The sequence below is a fragment of the Mustela nigripes genome, chromosome X (genome assembly GCF_022355385.1).
Source record: "Mustela nigripes isolate SB6536 chromosome X, MUSNIG.SB6536, whole genome shotgun sequence".
Classification (NCBI taxonomy): Eukaryota; Metazoa; Chordata; class Mammalia; order Carnivora; family Mustelidae; genus Mustela; species Mustela nigripes.
Window position 1 is genome coordinate 119,500,566 of NC_081575.1, and position 25,066 is coordinate 119,525,631.

The 25,066-nt window shown below is 43.9% G+C and overlaps 1 pseudogene; it reads left to right on the top strand.

The window, feature by feature from the left end:
• The first annotated feature begins 23,482 nt into the window (after positions 1 to 23,482).
• LOC132007226 (trifunctional enzyme subunit beta, mitochondrial-like) lies at positions 23,483 to 24,710 on the top strand (annotated as a pseudogene).
• Positions 24,711 to 25,066: the final 356 nt, after the last annotated feature.

Consider the following 25,066-nt stretch of genomic DNA (forward strand, 5'->3'; position numbering starts at 1 on the left):
GGGGCAGTGGTACTAGAATGGATGGGGCCATGGTACTAGAGGAGTTTTTCTCTTACTTCTCCCCAGGTGGTCAACCATGTTCTCCTACGAGAGAACGGGGGACTTGCTGAAGCTGCTAAAGGACTGTAAGAAATCTCAGAGACTGACATGCTACTGTACCCGCTCAGGGTCTTCATGCATGACCCCAGTCTCACTCCTTCTTTCCCAAGTCACTGAGGAAGAAAGCTCTGGGACAGAATCCTTACACGTTCTGCACTAGAACCATCAACATGATACATTCACCAAGAACGTTCAGGTCCCGCCATGTGCTGGCCACCGTTCTGGGTCTGTGGATGCAAGAGGGAACAACACAGACATGATCCTGGACCTCGTCACGTGGGATGCAGAGACACAAAACATAACTGGACAAAGAAGAACAAATTATGTCAAGGCAGCCTGGGCCGAGCACTAAAACCACAATGATGATGAAGCAGGAAGGGAGAGAAGCAGGGGGAGAGGAATATCAAGACCACAGCCACCTCCTGACCATTATTCATGCCTAACCTTTCCCTCTGCCCTCGGCATACAACCATGTCCAGAAGGCTTATCTGTTTTTATTGTACTTGTAGTTTTCTTCTCGATACCAATGTAGCAACGGCTGAAAACCATCTAGCATACCTCATTCCTTAGGTAGGCTCTCAAGAGCTGCTCGATCTCCACTGTAAATATTTTTCGGCTGACACCAGGCTGTTCCTTCTTTTGGTTATGGGGTTTCAGTCCACGTGCCTGGAATTGTCTTTCCTTTGCCAAGGGAAGGCCTCATGCATTGATACTTGTGAAAGCTTTCCTTCAGGGAACATCTTCTGGGGACCCAGAAAACCATGCGTACATCCCTATCGCTTCCTGTAAACACCTCAGCAAATACAGGAGATCGAGATGTAACCAAGAAATTTAATGTCATTCGTGCCACCTCTGAGGGTTCGTCAACAGTGGTGATCAGGGTAACACCATCCCCTCCAGGATAACAGAGCTCTGCTACATGGTCGCCCACTCTCTCCATAAGAATCCTGGGCTGAATTATTTTTTCTTTGAGAGGCAGGGCACTGAGACATGTATTAGGGTAATTTTTTAAACTAATTTATTTATTTGCAAGAGATAAAGACCAGGGGGAGAGATAGAGGGAAAGGGAGAAAGAAACCCAAGCAGAACCCCCTCCCGATGAGTGTGATGTCAGGTCCCCGAGATCAGACCTGAGCTGAAACCAAGAGTCAGATGCTAAACTGACTACGCCACCCAGGCACCTGTAGGATACTTGGGATTTCAAGAAGCAGACATCAATCTTTGCTACCTGAAGCCCTAAATGAGAATTTAAATAAGGATTAAGTTTCTCACTGACTGACTAAAATAGTTGGAAAAACAACACGAAGCCCAGAGACAAGGACAACTGCAGATCCTTCCCTGAAGATGGCACATCTTCCAGGGAGCAGCCACAGACACATCCCAGGGACCAGACGTGCCTGCCTCTCCCCAATTTCAGTCTCTTCATTAATCTGATGAATGTCCAACCCGAACTGGCCCAAGACGACAACCAACAGAGCAAGCACTCAGATAATTTGGGCTTGATCAGGTGGGCCAACCTCTCTGAAGCACCGTCTCCAGAGACAGGGAAGGAAGCCGGACAAGGATGTCTTCATAGGGAGCTCACCCTCTTCTTCTGGAACATCACCGCATGGGTCTAGCACAACCTATGGGAGCAGCAGTGAACACGGGCTTGAGGGAAAGCAAAGAAGTCCAATTGGAGACACGTCCCCAGAAGCTTGACTCGGTAACTGTCAGCAAGCAAATGAAGGGTTACTCTGGAGAGAACTCTGGCCGAGTCTTCTTAATCTCCACAGAGTACAAGTAAATGGATTTAAGTGCTAACAAGGGAAGGTTAGGTATGAGATGAAAGAGATCGTCTTGACAATAAAAGTTATTAAGCATTAACCAAAGATTCTTGGTCATAAAAGGCATTAGGAGAGATCCAATTCTTCATTTTAAAAATCACTTATCATTTCTTTTATGTAAAATTGATCGTTAGAAGAAGGCATTAGGATAGAAAATGAATTAGCAGGAGAAACAAACAATTGTTACCGTTAACACCTGAGACCTGGGAATGAGGCAATCTCCTGACAACCAAAAAATGATAAATAATAGATAAGATTAGCTTTAGGTCAACCATCTCCTGGTCAAATACGCTAAAAAGATAATGAAGGTCTCTACAGGTTAATCACTTTATGCTTTGAGTGTTGTGTCATGGGATTTCCCCTGGGGAAGAATGTTGTTTTAATGACACGTCCTGGATATTTAGTCACAGAAATTAGAGCACCCATGTAAGGTGTAGAGAATAGGAAATGTGCGAAATTCATTTTTTTCCCCGAAGATTTTATTTCTTTATTTGACAGACAGAGATCACAAGCAGGCAGAGAGGCAGGCAGAGAGAGGGGGGGAAGCAGGCTCCCCGCTGAGCAGAGAGCCCGATGTGGGACTCGATCCCAGGACCCTGAGACCATGAGCTGAGCTGAAGGCAGCGGCTTCAACCCACTGAGCCACCCAGGCGTCCCAAATGTGGGAAATTCTTAATGGAAAAGGGCAAAGTTCCAGTTAAATGTTGGTAAGGACATGTACAACATCAGTATAAATCCCAAGTTTTCCTTGTATGGTCATCCAACATCTGTTCACAACAGTACTCGGTATCCATAATTAGATTTTTTTTTTCCACTCACAAACATTTACACTCATTACCTGTTAACTTCACCCTAGTAAGTAAAAGTTCAGTTTCCAGTCTCGAAGCAGGAATCGTCTTGGGATACTGAGTCCTTTTCCCAAATGTGTTTATTTAGATCACAAGGGAGGAAATCGGGCAGGTGAGACAGTATTGGGAATTGTTGAAAGAAATCCATCAGTTTCCACACTGTGTCCTTGACATGTAAGTCTGCAAACAGCAATGCCTCCCTTAAATACTCCTCTCCAACAACGCAAAAAATGGACGTCCCCTACGTCGATTGTTTGGTTCTTATTACTTTACTCGTGTTGCTCTTAGCAACACGGGGGGAAGCTCTTTTCTGTTTAATCACTAAGACCAAGTAAAAGAAACTGTATGTGCAACACAGTAATCGGGGATTAGTAAAAAGATACAAAGTGGAATGAAAGACACAGGCACACACACACACACATACAATGCCTTCTTTCATTCAAAAATATCTATGCATTAACTCTAGTGTACTAGAGGCTTTACAAGTTAAAACTAGAGGCAAAGAGGCAATCAAGATATCATGTAAGATTTTTCTTAATTAAGGAAAGTTCAGTGTGATGTTAAAACCCAGACTTTGTAGCACAGTGTCCTGATTCGTATGCATCATCCCTTTCCTGATGGCTTCGACAGCTGCAAGCAGGGTGTTCCCTAATTACCCACACCCAGAAAATGGGTGTTTACCAGTCTACACCTGGGGTGAAGTCATAGTCACACAGGTCTCCTGCCCTGCCCTGCAGGAAACTGACTCTGAGCCGCAGACTGTCCCTTGTGCTCCCCAATGTGCAAGGCATTAAATTTTTTTTAACATTACTATTGCTATTGACTTTTAAAATATTTTTTACATCTCATTTTATTAAGACCTTTAGCTAAAGCTGCAAGGGAAATCCTGAATGTTGGCTGAAGAGATCCCTCAGTTCAAGGTTAGAACAACAGGCAGCCTCCTTCCCTTGGTGCTGGCAGCTGAATCGTAGATGCCCAGAGCTGCCGGACCATTTTCCCCCAAAGCCTGCCAAGAGCTGAATTGGCTCAGGGAGGCAGAACCACAGAGGATTTGAGTGTTTTCTTGATGAACTAAATAAGCACAGGCAACTTTTTGGAACTGTAGTCCAACGTCGTATCTTTGAAGCCAGATAGAAAATCATCCATCTCTCTTCCTTGGCTCACAGAATCTGAACATGATACAATTAATGTTTCAACCAGAAATGTGCAGCGAACTATTACACCAACAGACACCCACAACCAGACAGTAGATAACAGGACGGCTGATCGACAGAGCAAAGCAGTGGGTACTGCGTGTGTGTATTTTGGGGGGGGGGTGTTAAACTTAAATCGAATCTCATAAAATTCAGGACCAAAATTCTACTTATTGTGTCGAATTGGGTGTCCACTCCCCAGCTGAGTGGACGACAACCTGAGGCTCCTTCAAGTGTGGTGTTAACAAGTGAGTATCCATTTAGAGAACAGGGGCCCAATCCTCCAAGTCACTGTAGAACAGGTCTCAGCGTTGCCCAATGAAGGGGCCAAGAAACCGGGACTTTTTACTTTCCCCTAAGATAGAGCACATGCCTATGAGCAAGGGGGTGACATAGGGCAGAGGCAGAGGGAGAGAGAGCCTTAAGCAGGCTCCATGCCAATCACACATCACACAAAGCCGAAAACATGGTTGGATCTCACGACCCTGAAAACATGACCTGAGCTGGAATTAAGAGGCAGATGTTTAACTGACACAGACACCCACGTGCCCCAAAGCTGGCACATTTCATCACAACTCCAGCCCTAGCGGGTTGAGGGTCACCGGCAAAGTAGCTGCCCAGTGCTATCAGCGTGCTCCTTCCTGGGGTCAGAGAACACCTGCTAGGTGGCCTGTGGGGACGGTGTGAAGATGGGCTGGGTCACACCAGCGAGTTAAACTCCACATTCATGTCCCATCATACAGCGGGAGCTCCACAAGGATCAGCAGGAGGTCTGGTGTTTTCAATCTCCTACCCCGAAAACCTAGTCAAGCCTTTTTCCAAAAACTGTCCGCACGCCGTCCACATTCAAACGGTATCCTGCCCAACCAGCATGTTCGTGGACACAGGACTCCTCCTGGAGCCTCTTCTTGATTGGGCCCGTGTTCTGTAAAGGGAGAGCCTATCCACAGGCTGTCACGTACAACATACCTCCCCTAGCGCAAACCACTTTACATGCAACGGTGTGACTTAATTCCATTGCATGCTTCGGTGGGGAACATCCTTACCAATGGGTGAGTCTGTGTCGGACGTCTGCGTGGGATCTGGGGCCACACGGGCGACTGACTGAACCATGTATTCCATTCGGCTGCATTCATTCCACGTGAGATTGTGATGTTTCATTGACATGTGAGTCTGCGTGCAGCGGGGAACAGCTTCACGGCACACAGGGAGGAGACAGGAGTGAGAAGTACTTTCGTTTAGGGCTCCGTGCACGTCTATATATGCCACCGGATGCCCATGGGAGGTCCACTTAAAAAACGTACTTACAACACCTGCTATAGAATAAAATGTCATTAACTCCAAGTAGATGGGGGTAATTTTTTTAAAAAGAATATCGGAACCCTTTTGTCACAGAAAAAAACCAAAGAGTTCCGTTACACCTTTCCTGCCCCTTAGTAAGTAACTTTGGTTAGAAAATGGCAATGTGTGGAAACTGTCCCAAAGGTGCAGAACAAAGTCGACACCCATCTGGCACCCCCCCTACATCTAGAGACAAAACAAACAGAGAAGCCCATTACGGCAATGCCTGAGTGTTCGCTCTCCAGCTTCAGAAGACATCTATACGCGGAATGCATGCGTCATCCAATAGTTTGTCCCCCGGGCACGGACATGGAGAAGTAAGCAGATTGCTGTTTTAATTTTTAGTACGACCAAAAGTTCATCCAGATCGCGGAGAGTGTCCAAGCACAAAATAACTGTCTCCGGCTACGTCTGCGGGTTCTGCCGAAAGACTGACTTTTCAGGCGCACATAAGAGACACACTGAGCTAAATGCATTTACCATCATTCTACTCACACTCCCGTTTTTTCTTAGCGTGTACATTACTGCGTGGGACCTCTCTGGGCCACGTTAATAATGGCGCATTCCCGAGATCCAGAGAAGAATTCCCATTTTAGCCCTGCAAAAGGAACGCAGCAAAACTCAACCGCAGCAACTCCAAACTTGAGAGGTTCATCAATATTTATGCGGTTCGATTACAGTCATTTGCGGATGAGGCAATCAGCGTTTGAAGCTCTTTCGTGTGAGTTAATTTTCACGTTTCAATGTATGCAGGAGTCTTGTTTGGGTGTTTAATTGTCTCTTTACCTGGGTATAAATGTCAGAGCTACAGTCCCGCTGAAAAATACATATTGAAATAATTAACTTGCATTTATTTCATCTCAGAGTCACACGTTAAGTGGTAAGTTAATTCAAAGTGTGTGCAGTTACCCTATTTCATAATTTGGGTACATATGGCAAAATGGAACTTTAAAAGGCATTTTGCTTAAGGAAGGCGGAACCTATCATTTGGAGAGTTTCAGAAACCTTGACGATGACAGCCAAGTGTTCACTGCGGTGTCTGAAAAGGGCAGGTCTAGATTGCTGTTGATTTACACAATTGTAGCCTAACACTCAGCTGTACTCAGGAGCTAACCCAACGCTTTTCAAAGATGGGATCCAGATAAATGAAGAACGCGTTTCCATGTTAATTATTAATGCGTAAGAGAACAGCAGAAACATTTGTTTCCTTAGAGCCAGGCACAAAATCTAGCATACAATTGGTCATCGATTCCTGCTCATTAGGTAGATAAGTGGGGCTGGTGGGCAATCTTTCAATCATGAATTTGATGTGCAGAGGCAATGATCTGCAGAACTTGTCCTAGCCTTCCCCACCGAAATAAGCACAGGCAACTTTTTGGAACTGTAGTCCAACGTCGTATCTTTGAAGCCAGATAGAAAATCACCCACTTGGGGTGACAATACCCACAGGCAAAGAGTTCCAACGGGAGCCTGACTGTGTTATTCCACCATATATGATGAGACATGGGAACATTCTGTTGAAACTGTCATCAGGAAGTCTTTGGTGGTGTTTGAGGAGGATCCCACGGCAGGGCTAGCAGGAGACAGCACATTTCTTGCCATGACAGAGTGAAGGTTATGTGAATGGACCTGATCACACTGAGTCTGCCGGAAATCAACGTTTATCACAAGACTGCGGGAAATTTCCAGAAAAACAGGCCAGAGAAATGTATTCACGGAAAGGTCATACATTTCTTTTTAAAAGGCAGGATGAGCTTATCATTAAGTAAACCTAAATGATTTCTTTGATTTATGGAAAAAAAAGAAAAAACCATCATTGAAACAAATTGCCAAGCTGCCCTTCGGTGTTACTGCGTACTAGTTCAGGGATTTTTAATCAGAATAAAGGGTCTGTCTGTGTTATGTCGTATAACATTCTTTTGCAAACGTGTTCTTGAAAAATACTATAAATACTAAAAATATATATAAATATATATAATATAGAAAAATACTATAAATACTAAAAATACTAACAGGTACTGTCCCTCAAGGAGACAAAAGAAAGTGTCCTATCAAGCTAAATCCATGGGACAATGACAGTATGTCTCTGGGATGTGTCCAGATGCATGAGGAACTCGGGAGTATGGAGTGCAGGACTATCAGGTCCTCCCTTCTAGGTAGGGAGTGGGGAAGACACAGAATGGGCACCCCTACCAGTAATGCCCTGGATAGGATCGTCTCTTCGAGAGAAGTAAAAAGATACAATCCACGACGGGCATTTCATCAACTTCAGTCCCGGCTGTGACGCAGAATGGGACTGGGAAATGGACCCACTGTCCACGGCGTGTTACCGTACACCCCACAAGCTAAGACGGGGGACTGCATGTTTCCATCATCAGGGAACAAGTGAAAAGAAGCTCATGATCTCATGGCGTGTGAAAATGACACGAAAGGCAAACGTTAGTGTTCCTACATCAAATTTTATTGAAAGAGCTTTGCCTGCTTGGTCATGTGTTCTCTGTGGCTAATCCCGCTTTACAACAACCATGAGTGGCAAAGGGGAACCCCAGGTTCGCAAAGCTGAAAGAATCTGTTTTCTATTCCCAAACACAAAACACCGGCTGGTGTCTGGTCTAGCACTCTTGAATACATGAAGATTAGATTACGTTTCCAAAACTGTAAACTGATCTTCTTTTACTATCCTACTAGAAGGTGATCTGTTTAATATTTTATAATACAAATATTTGAAAATGCCCCATAAGAAATGATTCCGATCGAAGAAATCCCAAACCACTAAGAATTGACTTAAGAAGGGAAAAGCCAAAAAGTTAAAGGAAGAGTGAATACTTACATAAAAAAAAAAAAAAAGGAAGCTCAAGAATCTAAAACCATATACAAATTTGGCCCTGAGCTCCAGGCACAATGGTCATAACAGAAGAGAAGAAACATTCTCTCAATTTCCATCTCAGGTCTGAGAGTGATTTCTTCAGGGTCTTTCTCCCAGCAGTGCTATAAGACTATAGTATTAGAAAAAATACCGCCAGCAAGCTTCATGAAATAGGTCTTCGGTTAGAAGGAAACCAAGCCCATACAAATAGTCCCAAAGCTTGGGATCCTGGCCAAGCAGAGAGTAGCATCAAACCAACGTAAATCTCATTCCTTCATGTTTCAAGCTCTTAAGACATAAACCTAAAGCGGCTTGTTTCTCCTTAGGAAAAGGCTGGAGGGAAATTATCAGCATGTAATGTTTTAGATGCCCCAAAATCTAACGGACTGTATAAACTATTTCTTCCATCAAAGAGGGTCTCAGGTGCCTGGGTGGCTCAGTGGGTTAAGCCGCTGCCTTCGGCTCAGGTCATGATCTCAGGGTCCTGGGATTGAGTCCCGCGTCGGGCTCTCTGCTCAGCAGGGAGCCTGCTTCCTCCTCTCTCTCTCTCTCTGCCTGCCTCTCTGCCTACTTGTGATCTCCGTCTGTCAAATAAATAAATAAAATCTTTAAAAAAAAAAAATAAAAAAAGAGGGTCTCCCTTCCAGGCTGCTGTTACTTTCAGTGCAGGATATCCGGAAGCAAAATTTATGAATCGGCAAGAATTCATTATTAAAAAGCTGTTGGAAATAAGGAATGAAGAGAGGTCAGCGTGGTCACCGGCAGCTGACGTTTTCTCTTTAACGACCTAAAAGGACCTCACAACACAACGGTTCTTTGGAAACATTCAAAATCAGAATCTCTGGAAGTCCCTGAGAATTTCATCTCAACTCAGTGGTTCTCGTGAATAATCTTATTTTATTGTGGAACAAGGGCCCTAAGTCAATACAGGAAAAGGAGTTCCCAGAATCTGGATTTTGTGCCTCTTTTTGCAGAAAAAGGATGGAAATTGGTGTGTCCCAAGGGAATAGACACCTACACTGTGCCTTCAATAGAGGCATCTCTCCAGACGCAAAAAGGCAGGAGAAGCCCGAGTACGTGACTCCTGCCTGAGTCGCAACCTTGAACTCCTCCTCAGAAGAGGAAACAAACTGGAAAGAACAGGAACTCAGTCCTCGCGAGCAGATCATCGGCTCTTACAAATGAACAGACGGTCCTCTGGGTGTCCTCACTCAACGTCGTCACGTCATCCTGGAGAAGACTCAGCTCTTTGTGAGCTGAACAAAACACAGAGGTATTTTTTTTTTTTTTAAGTAAATATATGTCTTGAGCGGGGGCCCCGATGAGACACGGAGACCGTTTACTGACAGAGGATTTCAGAATGGGATGACTGGAGGTCTCCCCGCAGGTCACTCTCTCATCCTGAAGATCAGAAGGTCTTTGTAGGACTGGGACGCAGCGGCCGTGCTTGGAAGGGATGCCTAACCATCCATTCTGAACGGACGGGCAGTCTTTTCTGAAAGTCACCTTGAGGGGCGTCTCACAGGAAGATTGTAGCCGCGTCACCCCCGCCACCGAGGCAAACTGCAGCAGAAAGGAAATTCCAGAGAACAAACACAGGGGAGCAGCCCCAGGTAAAGTAGAAACGCGGAAGCAGGCTCAATCAGAAGCTACATGTGAAACACAGACTTGAAAGTCAAGCTGATTTATCCCATGACTCCCCATGGAATAAGCCACCTGAATCAGTCCAGCGACACTGTTCTGCTCTGTGTCACGTCCAACGCTTCCCTCATCAACACCTTGGGCCACTCATTGCCTTTATGGAACAGGTGCATGCCAGAAAAGGCATGTCATTTGTATGAACACTGCAACGACATGATACTATAGCTAATTTATACAAGACACTCTGTTCTTGAAATGTTGTGGTTCTACCCAGTGATATTTATCAATGTCATGCAAGATATTAGATAAATCAATTAATACGTGTGGCGTGATCTCAATGCGTCCACTGACCGACTCCATGTCCATATTATGAACTGTAACGTGGAAACGTTATATCTCATAACTCAGTCGCCAATTATCAAATACGTCCTGATAATTATCAATGACACCATAATTCCTAAGGATGAATCGCCAAATTGGTTTTTTTTACCTATTCAACCGGATCTTTGTAAAACCAGGCTAAATTTTAGTCTTCACAAGGACTGGAATGAACTTATAATATTATACACCTAACTTATTATTGATTACAAGTATACATAGGATATATTTTTTTAAGATTTTATTTATTTATTTGACAGACAGGATCACAAATAGGCAGAGAGGCAGGCAGAGAGAGAAAGGGAAGCAGGCTCCCCACTGAGCAGAGAGCCTGATGCAGGGCTTGATCCCAGGACCCTGAGATCATGACCTGAGCCGAAGGCAGAGGCTTTAACCCACTGAGCCACCCAGCACCCCAATATTTTCTTTTTAAAGATTTTTTCTTATTTACTTGACAGAGAGAGAGAGAGGGAGACCAAAGGGCATGAGTAGGGGGAGGATCAGAAGGAGAAGGAGAAGCAGACTCTTGCTAAGAAGGGTGCTCGATGGGGGGCTCGATCCCAGGAACCTGGGATCGTGACCTGAGCAGAAGGCAGTCACTTAACCAACTGAGCCACCAGGCAGCCCAGATAGGATGTTTCTTAAGAAAAAAGAAAAAAAGTCATGTCTCCCTAGAGCAAATTTATTAAACATTTAACTCAACACTCATTCATGGTACTGACCGTCCGTGACATAGGAAAAGTAAACGTCTTACCTAATGAAGTACTACAAACGTCGAGTTCATAACAAGTGTAAGACAGAATCATTTCTATTGTATTCTGCATGGGAGATATATAGATATGGAATGTAGATATAGAATAGAATAGATACAGAATAGAATGTATTATAGACTAAAATAATGCTTTATTTTGGCATTAGCCAAACAGGATAAGGATAAGAAAGAAAAATGAAGGCCACGGCTTGTGGATGAAATAATCGCCTTGTGGAAAACCCAAAATAATCCATGGGCCAAGTACTGAACAGAGGCGAGAACTGTTCAAGTTGGGCTACCGTACGATCAATATACAAGTTATATGATATTTAATGAGACGAGAAATTACTTAGAATGAATATATATATTTTTAAATTATGGTTAGTCATAAGATCTATGGTACTTAGGGGCACCTGGGTGGCTCAGTTGGTTAAGCGTCTGCCTTCGGCTCAGGTCCTGATCCCAGGATCCCCATACTGAGCCCTTAGTCAGGCTCCCTCCTCAACGGGGAGTCTGCTTCTCCCTCGGCCTACAGCTCTCACTGTCTGTGCTCTCTCTCTCTCTTTGTGTCAAATAAATAAATAAAACCTTAAAAATAAAAATCTATGACACCTAGGAAAGTTAAACCTGGAAGACGTTTATAGAAAAACATGGTAAGGTAGCCTTAATACATTTGATAGTCGATTATAATTGTTGGTTCAAACATGGACAGGTCACCATCGGAAAAGAAAGGATGAGCTAGTCCAGAAATATACAAATCCATGTGTGGAAACACAACATAATATAGAGGCAGCACCACAGATTGTGCACAAACAGCGGGACTCATCACTCAGTGTGATGGGATAATTGGTGATTAATAGAAAAGAAAATAAAGAACATGGACTTACCCCCTCACATCTAAAATAAACTTCATTACTGACAGATGAGGAACATGAAAAGGAAACCTGTAAGAAACTTTTATAAGAAAATATATGGCAATGTTTCTCTGGGAAAGGAAAATATTTCTTGGACCTAATTCATCAGGAAATCCCCCAATATTCTAAGAGGCGGGCTGTTCTGCCGGGAGCATTTATTGGGTTACCTTCGGATTTAAAAAGCACATCTGTGCATATGATGGAAACAACCTCACTGTCTACATAAAATCGTGTTCCATTAAGAGCAAATGCCTGCCTCCTTCGTCCAAAGTTTCCAAGTTTCCCACGGACAAGTTCTAGCTTAGTGAGATGTTGCGGAGCAATTTTGTAAATTGAGTTGGTGAACTTGACCTGGAGTTCCTCCAAAGAATTGGGTTTTGATGAATGAACAATCAGATTAAGGTATCTGCATCATCCTCTGTTCATCTACAATTATTCAAACTTAAAATTGCCCAAGGCCCTTATGACCCCTCCTCTTGAAATGGGCCATGGTCAACCAGAATGTTTCCCTGGCACACATCTGGGAAAATACAAAGCTTCTGTTTGTGACGACGGTGTAGAGGACGGCACAGAGTCCCTTCGCGATTCAACCATGAGGGGAATAAAAAACAGCTCTGAAATCATCGTCTGTTTAAGCTACCTACTTGCAGCAGTCTTTGAAGAGATTATTTTAGTCTACAAGCCATGCATTTTTAAAAACACACCCTAGGAAAGAAATCTGGGCATGCCCACCACGGATGTACACAGATAAATGACTGTGTTCCTAGAGTTTTCTAATTGGGATGCTGTAAACTAGCCAGACCTCTCCCAAGACCAACAGGAGCAAGATGCTTCATTCTGGTAAACTCTCCAGCAAAAATATGTTTTTAATAATACAGCCCTAAGTGTTCACTCTGATAGTCAGCACCGCAGTGCGTCTGTCACAAAGATTGCCTGGGAACCGCAGTGCCTGGAGCCAGCTGAAGGGATAGAGGCGAATGAGGTAAACTTAGCAAGGCAGCCCTTCCAACTCACTCCCAGCCTACAGAGAACTCTTCGTGTATGCGTCCAAAGGCTCACCCTTCTTCTGCCCCCAGAAATGGAGAATATGATTAAACTCTGAAGTCTCTCCAAACTGTGCACGAAAATGACCTACATGCCAAGGTTACTTTGTGGGCTTTACTGAAAAGGTGATTTCTTGATCCATAGTTTACAACGTGGCACGGTATCAGAGAATGAGATTAGAAACCTACATCCCACTCTCTCTACTACACGGGAAAATGTTCTCGTTCTGTACTCAGAACTGCAAAGGAAGTGTATGACTTCTTGATTGGTCGAAAGGTAGATCGAATCCCTCCCACCTGATTAATGGAGCTGATCACACTTTTCCAACCATCCAACCAGAGCTTGATGGTGTCTTCCATTCTATCTCATGTATGGCTTGGACTTTTGGGTAAAGCCTCAGTCTTCATCCCCACTGCCCCAAGTTTTGCTTCTCAGCACAATGACATCCATGTCATTAGGCAAACTATCAAGACGTCATGGTGCTCAAGAGAAGGAAAGCTTAGATCCACATGGGTTCCCTGAATATTCACTCTTCTCTGCAGCAAAAGCAACCTGTGTGGTCTGGCTCTTGGACTCGGTTATATATCAGGGGAGTCTATCCTGTTGGGAGCATGTGCCATAGGTCTCTGGTTTACAAGATGTACAAGAAAGACTTCCCTCCCTCTCGCCAGCCTCTGGTGACCCTCTAACCCTCTCAGCACCTCCTCTCTCTTCATTACACTTCCATAAAATTCATTCCCTACACGTCACACAAAAGCTCACATGAGTCACAGGCCACGACCCAACCTACAGAGAAAGGTCCTTCAGATGACGTGTCTGTAACCACGTGAGAATACGAGCCATTGTGAGAATCGGCTTTCTCTGATGGCTTGGTCATGGCCCCAGCAGATACCATGGAGACAAGATCTAGTACACTAGAGCATTCTCATAGGATCTCAATGTTTACACAGCTCCATCCTAAAACAGTTGAGGGAAACGAGAATCCTGGTTTCTAATCACTTCACACTCTTGCTTACAGTCTACCAGGAAAAAGGGGTAGGCTTCCCAGTTCATTTCCCATGTGTACGTCATATCCTCATTCAAGATGGCGCCATGAAGCTAGCTCAGCCTTAAGAACTGCTACAGCCTGAATGTTAGTGACCCTCCAAAATTCACCTCCCACATTCATTCCCCAATGGGATGGTATTTGGAAGCAGGGCCATTGGCAGGTGATTAGGTCACGAGGATCGTGCCCTCAGAATGGGTTCAGTGCCGGAGGTCTCCCTCACCCCTTCTGCAATGGGAGGCAATGGCAAGACGATGACCATCTCTGGACCAGGAAACACGCTCTTACAAGACACCGAGTCTGCCAGTGCCCTGATCGTGGAGTTCCAGACTCCAAAAAAATGAGAAATGGATTCTTATGTATGAACCCTCAAGTCCATAGTATCCATTACAGCAGCGCAAAAGAACAAAGATGGGGGCAGAAATTCTCACGTCACCACAGAAGAAGCCCGATTTGGCCAGACGTTGCTGTTGAAATGGATTATTCAAGTGACCTGAGAACCAGATCAATGAAAACAAAAACACTGTCCTAGTTCATCACACTTCCTTTAGCAAGAATGCAAACCATGTCACCCAGTCGAAGAACACTCCCTGAGTTTCAAGCCAATTTCATCTCCTGTCTTCTCCACACTTTTATTTACTGTTTAACAACTATTTAACAACACCACACCATAGCAACACGGACCCACTGGGGCGGTCACGTGATACTCCACACCGTTCCTTGGGAACGACAGGAACCCTTTCCCACGACGACACTCAAAGAGGCATTCAGTATAGGGTTCGTTGAGCTCAGCTCATGGAGGACCATTCAGTATAGGGTTCGTTGAGCTCAGCTCATGGAGGACCAGGCTTGGGAACGGATGACTTACCCATTTTCAGGTCCCTGGGAGTCTTATTGTTGGACCCGTTGGAGCATCTCAATTCAGGGGCTGCAGGGCAGGGATGTTGAGTCTAGACGTACAGAAGGGTCATGAACAGAATCACAGAATATCCACGTAAGCCCAATATTGCGAGGTCATAAGAACAAAAACTAAAGAAAAAGTTGCCCGATAGGAAGTACGGGATCCTTGACAAGGCTGTGACACAGAGGGCCCCCACAGTGAGGTCTGTGGTTCAGGCCACATGACTCGTCCACAGAATAGCATCTGGTCAGTAGAAAGGCTTCAATCCACCAGAGGCAAGAGGATGCTGCGCCCAGCCCTCTCGCTCTGATTTTAACTAAGGCTCTGGATCCCCCTTCTCGTTGGGTGAATGCAGGGTCCCAGAGTAGCGGCATGCGTGCCAATCTGTTAGGGCAACTAAGGGGAACGAGAACTGGTCGCTGCTCACGGAGAAACACACATCTGAACCCGTGTGCACAGCTGGCGATGGGGAATGGAGATGAGCAAGAAACCCACGGCTGGGGCAGGGCCACCGGGTGATGGGGATGGGCCTGTTCTCTGCAGGACACGATGTGCAGGGATTACGAACGTCAAACCACGGAGGAAAGCGAGGGCAGCCCACAGGCCCAGCAGGCCTTCTAGATAGTCGCAAAGGCAGGGGCTCTGCCACCTGCTAAGCTGTTTGACTAGCAGACAGCTGACCATCTCGAGGGCCGATTCCTCGCAGACGACCTGAGAACAGTCACACCAACTCAGCACAGTCTGTAGGGTTAGGGATGAGCTCATCACAAATCTCATCCTGGACAAGAGGCCTCTCCTCTTTAGGGACAAAGAGGCACAGGAAAGGATTCATTTCTTTTTCTATCTTTCCACACGACAGGTCCCTTTGGTCTATGATTTCATAGCATATACCAGCAGTGGTGCAGGAACCCAACTGGGTCAAATCAGGAAGTGGAAGCATGTAGGTAAATTCGCTCAGTACGTTTTTTATTATTTATTTGACAGGGGAAGAGAGAGAGACACAAGGAGGGGGAGTGGTAGCAGAGGGAGGGAGAGAAGCAGACACGAACTGAGCAGGGAGCCCGATGCGAGCCTCTACCCCAGGACCCTGAGACCATGGCAGAGACCCTGAGACCCTGAGCCGAAAGCAGATGCTTAAGTCACTGGGCCACCCAGGTGCCCCTGCTTAATACATTAAACAAATATATAGTGGGTTAATTTCCAGCTCTGTCCATGACTAGCTCATGGACACGTGACAATTTATTCAAGCTCTCAGAGTCCCCTGTCCGTCAGCTCCATAAAGGAAGGGTTTCAAGGTTTTGTGGAAATGCAAAAATTACACGTGTAAAGAAAAAAAATGTAGGTATAGATATGCACAAAGACATGTGTGCCTATATGATTGCAAATACACACACACACACACACACCACATACACACACGGTGCATGCACATTTGCAAACATACAAACTTGTACGCTCACAGATGCGTCCAAACATAGACAAATTATTTCATTTCCATGGGTTTTGTTAAAATCTCAGGAAGTAAGACTCTCTGATCTCTGCTGATCACAGAAAGTAGCCTTCTGTTGCCCATTATTATGGTGAATGTCACTTGTGAGTTTTTGTTTAAAAAACATTTTCCGGGGGCAGCTGGCTGGCTCAGTTGAAAAACCATGAGACTGTTCATCTCGGGGTCAAGAGTTTGAGCCCCATGTAAGGGAGGGGAGCAAAGGGGAGAGAAGAAGAGTGTAAAAAAGCAAAGCAAAGACGTCCCATATGAAGTCACTGGACATTGACCATTGCCATAAGCTCCTATCACACCAGATTACACAGTTGTCTAATTATTTCAATCCTAAAGGCTTGTATTGCATTTTCTAGGTCAGGTTCACAGTTTTCTATAAATTTTAGGCCTTCTGAATGTACAGCGTGACATGTACCTTCTATGACAGGTCTACCCACCTCTGAACAACACTTTCTCTGTCACTGCTATATTCCAAGCAAGAGTCACATCCCATCAATGAAGACCCAGGGATGCACGTCTCTGTGTTGATACACTTAGCTCATTATTCATACCCTGTGAATTCAGGGTATAAATTCAGGCCATACCCACACCTGAAATTATACTTGTGGATTCATCACTCTATCCTCTGTGTGTGTGTGTGTGTGTGTGTGTGTGTGTCTGTGCATGAGCACACGCGTGAATAAGATTTCAGCTACACCATATTTGTCACCTGCGTTTTTCCTTGCCTTTGGAACTTGACTCACTGTTTAGGGGGAAAAAAAAAAAAAGAACAGAGAAGAATCTCTAGACTTCCTACTGTTCCTGTGTTTCAATTATTCTGCTTTTAAGAGCACATTAAGACCACCTGTAACGGCCCACATGGTAAGAGTGTTATGGTACAGTTCACGTCAATGTTTGTCTCTCCAGGACGGGGCACTAAAGAAATACGAGGGAAGAGACAGTGAGGTCCTAATGAACATCGTGCCACACAAAGAGACCATTTCCCAGACTAATGGCCCCGTTCAGGGACATAAATGCCAAGGCAAGGCAGGGAGCCTTCAGCTGATTACAACTTTCTAATTCCGTGAGCTTTCTTCTGTAGCAGACATTGATTTACGCAGCAAAACTCAGTGCATGGGATCGAGAGAGATGGTTTGCTCCCTTCCTGGTAGAGCCGTTTTTCTCTCTGTCTTAGTCCCCGGTTTTCATTCATTGCTCTTATTGAAAAAGTCTTTAAGAACATGTTCTACATCTCCATCGATGAAACATTTGAACATGGAGTTAAATTTTGCTTTATACTGGTTTGTTTTTCACAATCTTTGAGGAGAAAGGTCACGATGACGTTGCTTTTCAACGTTTCAACTTGGAGCAGGAGCAATGACTTCAGCTGCGGACCTGGTACTAAAGCAGAGTAGGGGCCCCCTCTCCAGACTGACCCAATGTCATCCTAAAATCTAACAAGATTCCCAGGGGATCCATATGGGTCTTAAAGTTTGGGAAGCACAAAAGTGAGGCAAGGCGAGGCATCTCCTTTTGCAAAGTCAGTCCAATGCTTTTCAAATTTGATCACATGTTTAAAATTACATAAAGAGATTTTGATATAGTTGTTCTATGGAAGCACTCACACTTTTAAAATGTATGCTTCCTTCGGGCTAATGTGCTACTGCCAAGATTAAGAACCGTTTTAATTAATATTGAGAAGTAAATTTTTTAAAATTTAAAATTTTTAAAAATCCCTGGGCTTTGCAAAAAAATGCAATATAAATGTTGATTTGTATGTACATATATACCCACACACACTCATAGGCAATTTTTCTTTTTTAACTGAACCAAACAGCTGATCATAGATGATTAGAATTAAGAAAAGAAAGTAACATAGGGGCACCTGGCTAGCTCAGTCACTAGAGCATGACTCTATCCTGGGGTTGTGAGTTTGAGCCCCATGTTGGCTGTAGAGATTATTTACAAATAAAATCTTTTTTAAAATCCTTAAAAAATACAAGTAGCGCGCAACAACATGAATCACGTGGATGTGAAAGTATCTGCAACGAGAACCCAGACACTACGGGACGAAGTGGAGCTTGTAAATACGGAGAAGGCTTATTCGGAAGTGCCCTACAAGCATCTCGTTCTGAGTATTTACAGAGGCTGACACCTGCACACACCAAGACCTGAAGGAGTGGAGACGATTTCCTACCTGCAAGTCAACAGGCCCCCCGCCTCAGTTTCATGAGTGTTGGCAGAAGACTAGAGATCCCGGGTCAGAGAAGAAGGAAACATTATTCCTCACAGCACAACAGGAGCAGGAACACGACCCTATTTTCATCAGTTCTGCCTGCCCTGAGGTCCTTCAGGGTGAAGCAGATGTGCTGAGATGGAAGCCTACAGGGGCTGTGGGTTAAGTTCCAGGAGAGGAATTCTAAGCTTGAGGAACCTGAATGCGTTATTACACGAAGTAGGCGCCGAACACCAGTGTGGTGCCGCCATCTTCCCAGGAACACATTTCGAGGGGACCACAAAACACAGCAGTCTAAATTATTGAAAACTCGGTTATGCAGACGTACTTTCCAATGAGGGCTCCTTAAAAAATGATTTTGTGTTTGCGTGTGTCCAATCAAGCCAATATTGTAAACAGGAATTCAAGTATCTGTGAGCATGCTTCTATCACTTTCATTAAATCATCTTTATAAACTGAGGTTCATTAAGTATGCCTTGACATTTAACATATTAATAAATACAGGTCAAATGTGAATGCATATGCACCGTGGTAAAACACTGAAACTGAAAATCTGTAAAAAGGAGATGATGACTTTATTGAATTTGCTGCTGACGTATGACGGAAGCAACAGACATGACAACGGGTATCCATTAAGTGATAATAATTTGCCAGGCAGTGCACAAAGCTTTGTGTGTCAATGTCCCCTATAACTTACACAAAACCTTGGCACCCATTGTGTTATAGGCATAACTATTTCATGCATCAGGATGCAGATGTTTAGAGAGCCAGCCTAGTTCAAAAAGTCGCGTGAGTGGCAGCAAGGCTCTAAACACAGGACCAACCAAGTCATTCACATCTGCATTTTTGCTAATGAAAACACAAATAAAAAACAGCTTAACCAGGGACCCTAAAAACACCTGATTCTACAGACAAAGTAATGGTTTCATATTTCCCACACCTGGGTATACTCGAAACCATTATATTGTATTTCTGTTTACAGGGAATTGAAAACTATTTAAAAGAAGAAAACACCTAAATTTGTGTCGTCCAAGCTTTATGTAAAAATGACACAGTATTTATGGTCTCCTGGATGCGAGAAACACAGGCACATTTTCATCTGTTGTCTCACTTTATGAAAACAAAGAAAAATGTGCACGATCTCGATTTTTAAACAATTAAGCTTATTCTTTGCACTTCACTCCCATTTCCTCCTTATGCAGGCACACATTTTACAGCTGCAGTTCTTGCCATGAATAAAATTTGGGTTTTGTCTTTGTCATTTAATTGACACAAATATTTTGAGTGTCCTTATATAAACACAGAGATTATCATTTTAATGGCTGTCAGTTAGGTCTACCCGTTTACGAAAACGTTTCACACTCACCTATCCGCTAACATAGAATTGTTTTAATTCCCCTTTTCATTCTTTTGGATTATTTCTAAACATATGTTTATATGTATATAAAAGCATGCATAACTATGGGGTATTTACCCTAAAGATACAAATGTAGTGATCTGAAGGGGCACGTGCACCGGAATGTTTATAGCATCAATTCCAGGAAAGCCAAACTATGGAAAGAGCCTAGATGCCCATCAACAGATGAATGGATAAAGAAGATGTGGTCTATATACACAATGGAATACTATGCAGCCATCAAAAGAAATGAAATCTTACCATTTGCGATGACGTGGATGGAACTAGACGGTATTAATGCTGAGCAGAATAAGTCTATTGGAGAAAGACAACTATCATATGATGTCCCTGATATGAGGAAGTTGAGAGGCAACATGGGGGGTTGGGAGGTAGGGAAGGGAAAAATGAAACAAGATGGGATTGGGAGGGAGACAAACCATAAGAGACTCTTAATGTCACAAAACTAACTGAGGGTTGCTGGGGGCAGGAGGAGTAGGGAGAGGGTGGCTGGGTGATGGACATTGGGGAGGGTATGTGCTATGGTGAGTGCTGTGAAGTGTGTAAGCCTGACGATTCACAGACCTGTACTCTTGGGGCTAATAACACAGTCTATGCTAATAGAAATAATTAATAAAAAAGCATACACACACACACACACATAGTTAACATGTTTCCACATATATTAGCCACACATATGTACGTAAAAGCAATATTAAACAGTGACGTCGGTATTCATTTCTAGCCACTTAAAAGGCTTTTATCAAATGGCCTTTCAGAAGCTTTGAACCAACACCGTGTGGTGACAGAACTTTCTTTATAAACGTAGTGGCACAGATTCCCATTACTTTATATCCCCACACTCCAAATTTATTAACCTAAAATGGAACATCATTTTTTTCTTCTTTTTTGGTCTCAGTGTAACTGGCTGCAAAGAGCAAAGCCCGCCCAAGCTAACTCAAGATCTGCTGAGACACTGTTCCACCACAGCCGGAGGCAAAGGAAAATCTATAAGGCAGGGCTCGGAAGCAAAGAGAGGAAGAGAGAGCAGGATGAGAGTAGAAGGAGCTCCTTCATCATCCGTCAGCTCTGTGCACCGCCTGTCCTGTCTTCCAGGAAGACCTAACACAATCTTTTTGAGTCTCTCATGGGAACAAACTCTCCAGAGAGAACTCGAAGGGCTCTCCACCTTCCTTCGGCTCCTGCCCCGACGTCCCAACACCACAGCACACGTCTCCCCCTCACCCCCCGCAAACTGCTGACACAAGCAGGACTCGGAAGTGACAGAATTCTCAGAGAGGATGTTTCCTTGAAGGACATGCATCGAGATGCGCTGGGGGTCCAGGTAAAAGGCAGATCCTGCTACTCCGCATTTCTAACGATCTCCCAAGTGATGCTCCTGATTGGGGGACCAGACCTTGAGCCACAAAGGAAAAGACCACCCGTTCTCCAACTTGGCTGCACAGTAGAATCACCACGAGTGGTTTAACATACTAATTTAAAAATAAAATAGATATATTTTTATTAACATAGAGTGTATCATTTGCCTTAGGGGTATAGGTCTGGGACTCATCAGACTTACACACTTCACAGCACTCCCCATACTAACTTAAACATCCGGAAGCTGAGAATGACATAGCTTCCCTACAAGGACAATTCTGTTCCCTAGTGGACCACGGGCAGTATCAGGAGACATTTTTTTTGTTATTACAACATAGAAAAGGGAGGCTAGGTTACACGTGTGGAAAATCTCGAGGTTAGAGATGCTGCTCAACAATTTGCAGAGCACAGGACAGCCCTGGAGAAAGCGTTATCCAGCCCCAACGTGAGTGCCTGCAAAGTTGAGGGACCCTTGGGGCACTTTACTCCAAATCACGCCTAGTACACCCGCTGTTTACTGGTACAAAATTAACATCAAAATACGGCACTGATGGATAATTGGCTAATATATGTGGAAACATGTTAACTGAGCAAATTGACTTTTTCTAACTGTGACAAAGACTAGAAGAAGCAAGTGGTGTATTTAGTTCTCTTTTCAAATACAACAGGACAAGAGAGAAGTCTGCCTGTTTTGGCAAATTCCGGAGGACTTGCCTTTGAAACTTTCGTTTCATTGAAATCATGAATCCGACAAGGCAGATTTTGGAGAAAGATCCATCGTGCCGTGATGCTTTTAAATCTCAAATTCCACAGGAAGGGCTTCCGTGTGTTTTAACATGTTATTCTCTGCATTGTGCAGTGCAGCTAAGTGCTTCATAAACAGGGTGTTTTATGACCTCCTTGAAAAGTAAACGACCCCGCATCGGCAGGATGAAAGTGGAAGCTGCCTTGGACCACTGAATCAAAGAGATAAACTTAGCACTCTGCAGAAAGTTGCAGGGGATGCTTCTTGAGAACCACTCAGGAAGGGCTTTTTTATGAATTTTATTTCATGCAGTAGCTTATCTTGTATTTTCTGTATTTCCTTTGGAGTGCTGAAAAAATTCTTCACAGAAGGAAAAAAAAAAAACCCTCAGTTGGCATTTTTACTGAAGCACAGAAACCAGATATACGAATCGAACAAATGAAAAGAAAGCACATTTGTCACCCAGGACTCCAGAAGCAAAAAAAAAAAAAAAAAAAAAAAAAAAAATCAAAACACTGGAAGACAGGAATTATCAGGAAGTTTTATATAACATTCCAGTAAATGACATTAATGGAAGCATTTTCGGTGCTGATGCCAACAGTTAACTCATAGCCCTCCCTAAGTTAAAAAAAAAAAAATTAGAACAATGACAATCAACTTTTTCTTTGACCATCAACTTTTGATGACTGTGTGTATACATATAGGTGTGTGTGTACATATATGTATATATACATATAGGTGTGTATACATACAAAATGTCTATGACACGTATTCACACACACACAGACACAGAACTTGCAGGATGGACTTAAAACGCAGAGGATCACGTGTCAGATTTTTTTTTACATAAATATACTTTTAAGTTTAGGTTGAGTTTCCTCTATACACATGAAAATGCATCCTTTTTATTTTGCCACCTTATTATAAGATAAAGAGATGGAAAAGGAAAAAGAAAAAGAGTAGTTCAAGAGTAGACAGTATCACGAACAGATTGACTATTGTTCCCAATTGTTGAATTGATCAACCAATAGCCATTCCTGATTGCTAAATACTCAGAAGTCTGGGCCATGACAGAGACTCAGACTCCAAAAGAGCATATTTAAATACTTCTAAAATAGTCTACATATGAAACGGATTTCATACGACCCCTGTTTTTTTCTTCAGCCTAAAAATTAAATTATAGTTACTCCCAGTCTGTCTTAAAAATCTTCCCAGGACATCACAAGGGAGCCTCTGAATTTCTGCAAGAACCTCTCTGTGTATTTCCTGAAAGCAAGAGCTGCCCCAGTTGCCCAGACCCAATCAAAGAAAAGTTCACCCAATCCCAACCAAAGGAGAATCGTGGCGGTGGATTGGTGTGCACGGTCCACTTTTGAAGTCAGGCCACTTTGTAGAATGACCATGCACGATTTGGCTGGAGAAGCACTTTCTGGTTTGCGGCATTGGACCAACGTCCCAAAGGAATTTGTCGATTGTAACATCTTTGGTCCTACTGATGTGGCTGGAGAGGTTGCCTACAGAGCTGGCTTCTCTGACAAGACTCATGCTCACGCCATCACCATGGATTACAGCTCTGCCCATCAAACCCAAGACTACGCGTGTTGGTTTGATAACTTCTGGGCAGGGTGGTGGGGTCATGACCGTGAATGTCTGGAGGCTGTATTTATCATTCAAGGAAAATAAGGAACATGATGCTTGATCTTCATGAGGCCAAGACTTTGGGTCAGCAAGCACCCTTACTTAGTCTCTAGCTTCACACTAAATTTCCTATCATTAGAGCTCCCTGCAGTGGCCAAGTTCTCCACCAGTGAGAAAATAGGTCACTGTGCAGATGGACTGACCACCGGCTTTGCTCTTTCCCAGATGGACTGGGATGAGTACACCTTGCCCTGACACAGCTTGGCCAAAAAGGCACAGGACTCCTCTCTGATGCTCCACTCTTCAGAGTACCAGGAAAAGATACAGATCACAAAGATGATGGCATTTCTCCTTCCTCTCTGAAGCAGATGGCCAAACTCAAAACTGCATTCATCAAGCCCTATGGCACACGAACAGCTGCAAATTCTTCTCTCCTGACTGATGGTCGATCGACAATGCTCCTTGCGGCAAAAGAAAAAGTTCTGGCCATGCACTGTCCTCCGAAGGCATATGGGAGAGATCTTGTGTATGTTTCTCAGGATCCAAAAGATCAAATTTCACTTGGACCCATGTATCCAAAAGTTCTGGAAAAGGCAGTATTAACAATGAATGATACTGATGTTTTGGAACCTTATGAAGCCTCATGACGTCTTCTGAAGCCTCATGACCTCTCATGATGTCTCATGAAGCTTTTCAAGTCAGACAGTGGCTCGTTTTAAAACTGTGGATTCTGATTAGTTTGCACATAACTATGTGGGAAGAAACACCAAAGTTGGATCACCTCCTTTGGAGGAGGTTTCATATGTAGACTATTTTAGAAGTATTTAACAATGGAGGTGGACCCTGGGACACCAATCTGGAGCTAATGGTTGCCAGGTGGCCAAGGCGGCTGCCAAGATCATGGAAGGAAGGAGGCCAGTAAGGCTTAGTGGCTTCCTGGGCAGCTGCAGGGCTGGGCTATGGTATATTGGGGCAAGCTAATCCAAGATAAGAGAAAAAAAGGTGACATGGGACACTCACTTTGGGCAGTGCCAAGTGAAATCTGGAGCTCCTAGCTCCACCTAGGAAAACACAAATTGTGACCTTCTGTGAAATACTTTGGAATGAAGCCTTACAGGTGTTCTGAGCTTTCCAGTAATCCTGGCTTACCGGTACTGCCTTTGGAGGGATTTTGTAGTGACCAGAATCTCACACCCTTAAACACCGACGTTTAAGCAACTATTTTTGGTCTCTAGTGGCTAACTGAGTGGTTGCAATTGGGGCAAGAGGTTAGCTGAGATTTGGAATCGTCTTTGCAGCATTTCCAAATTTCACCCCTTCCTATTTGGGAACTAAGGAGAAGTGTTT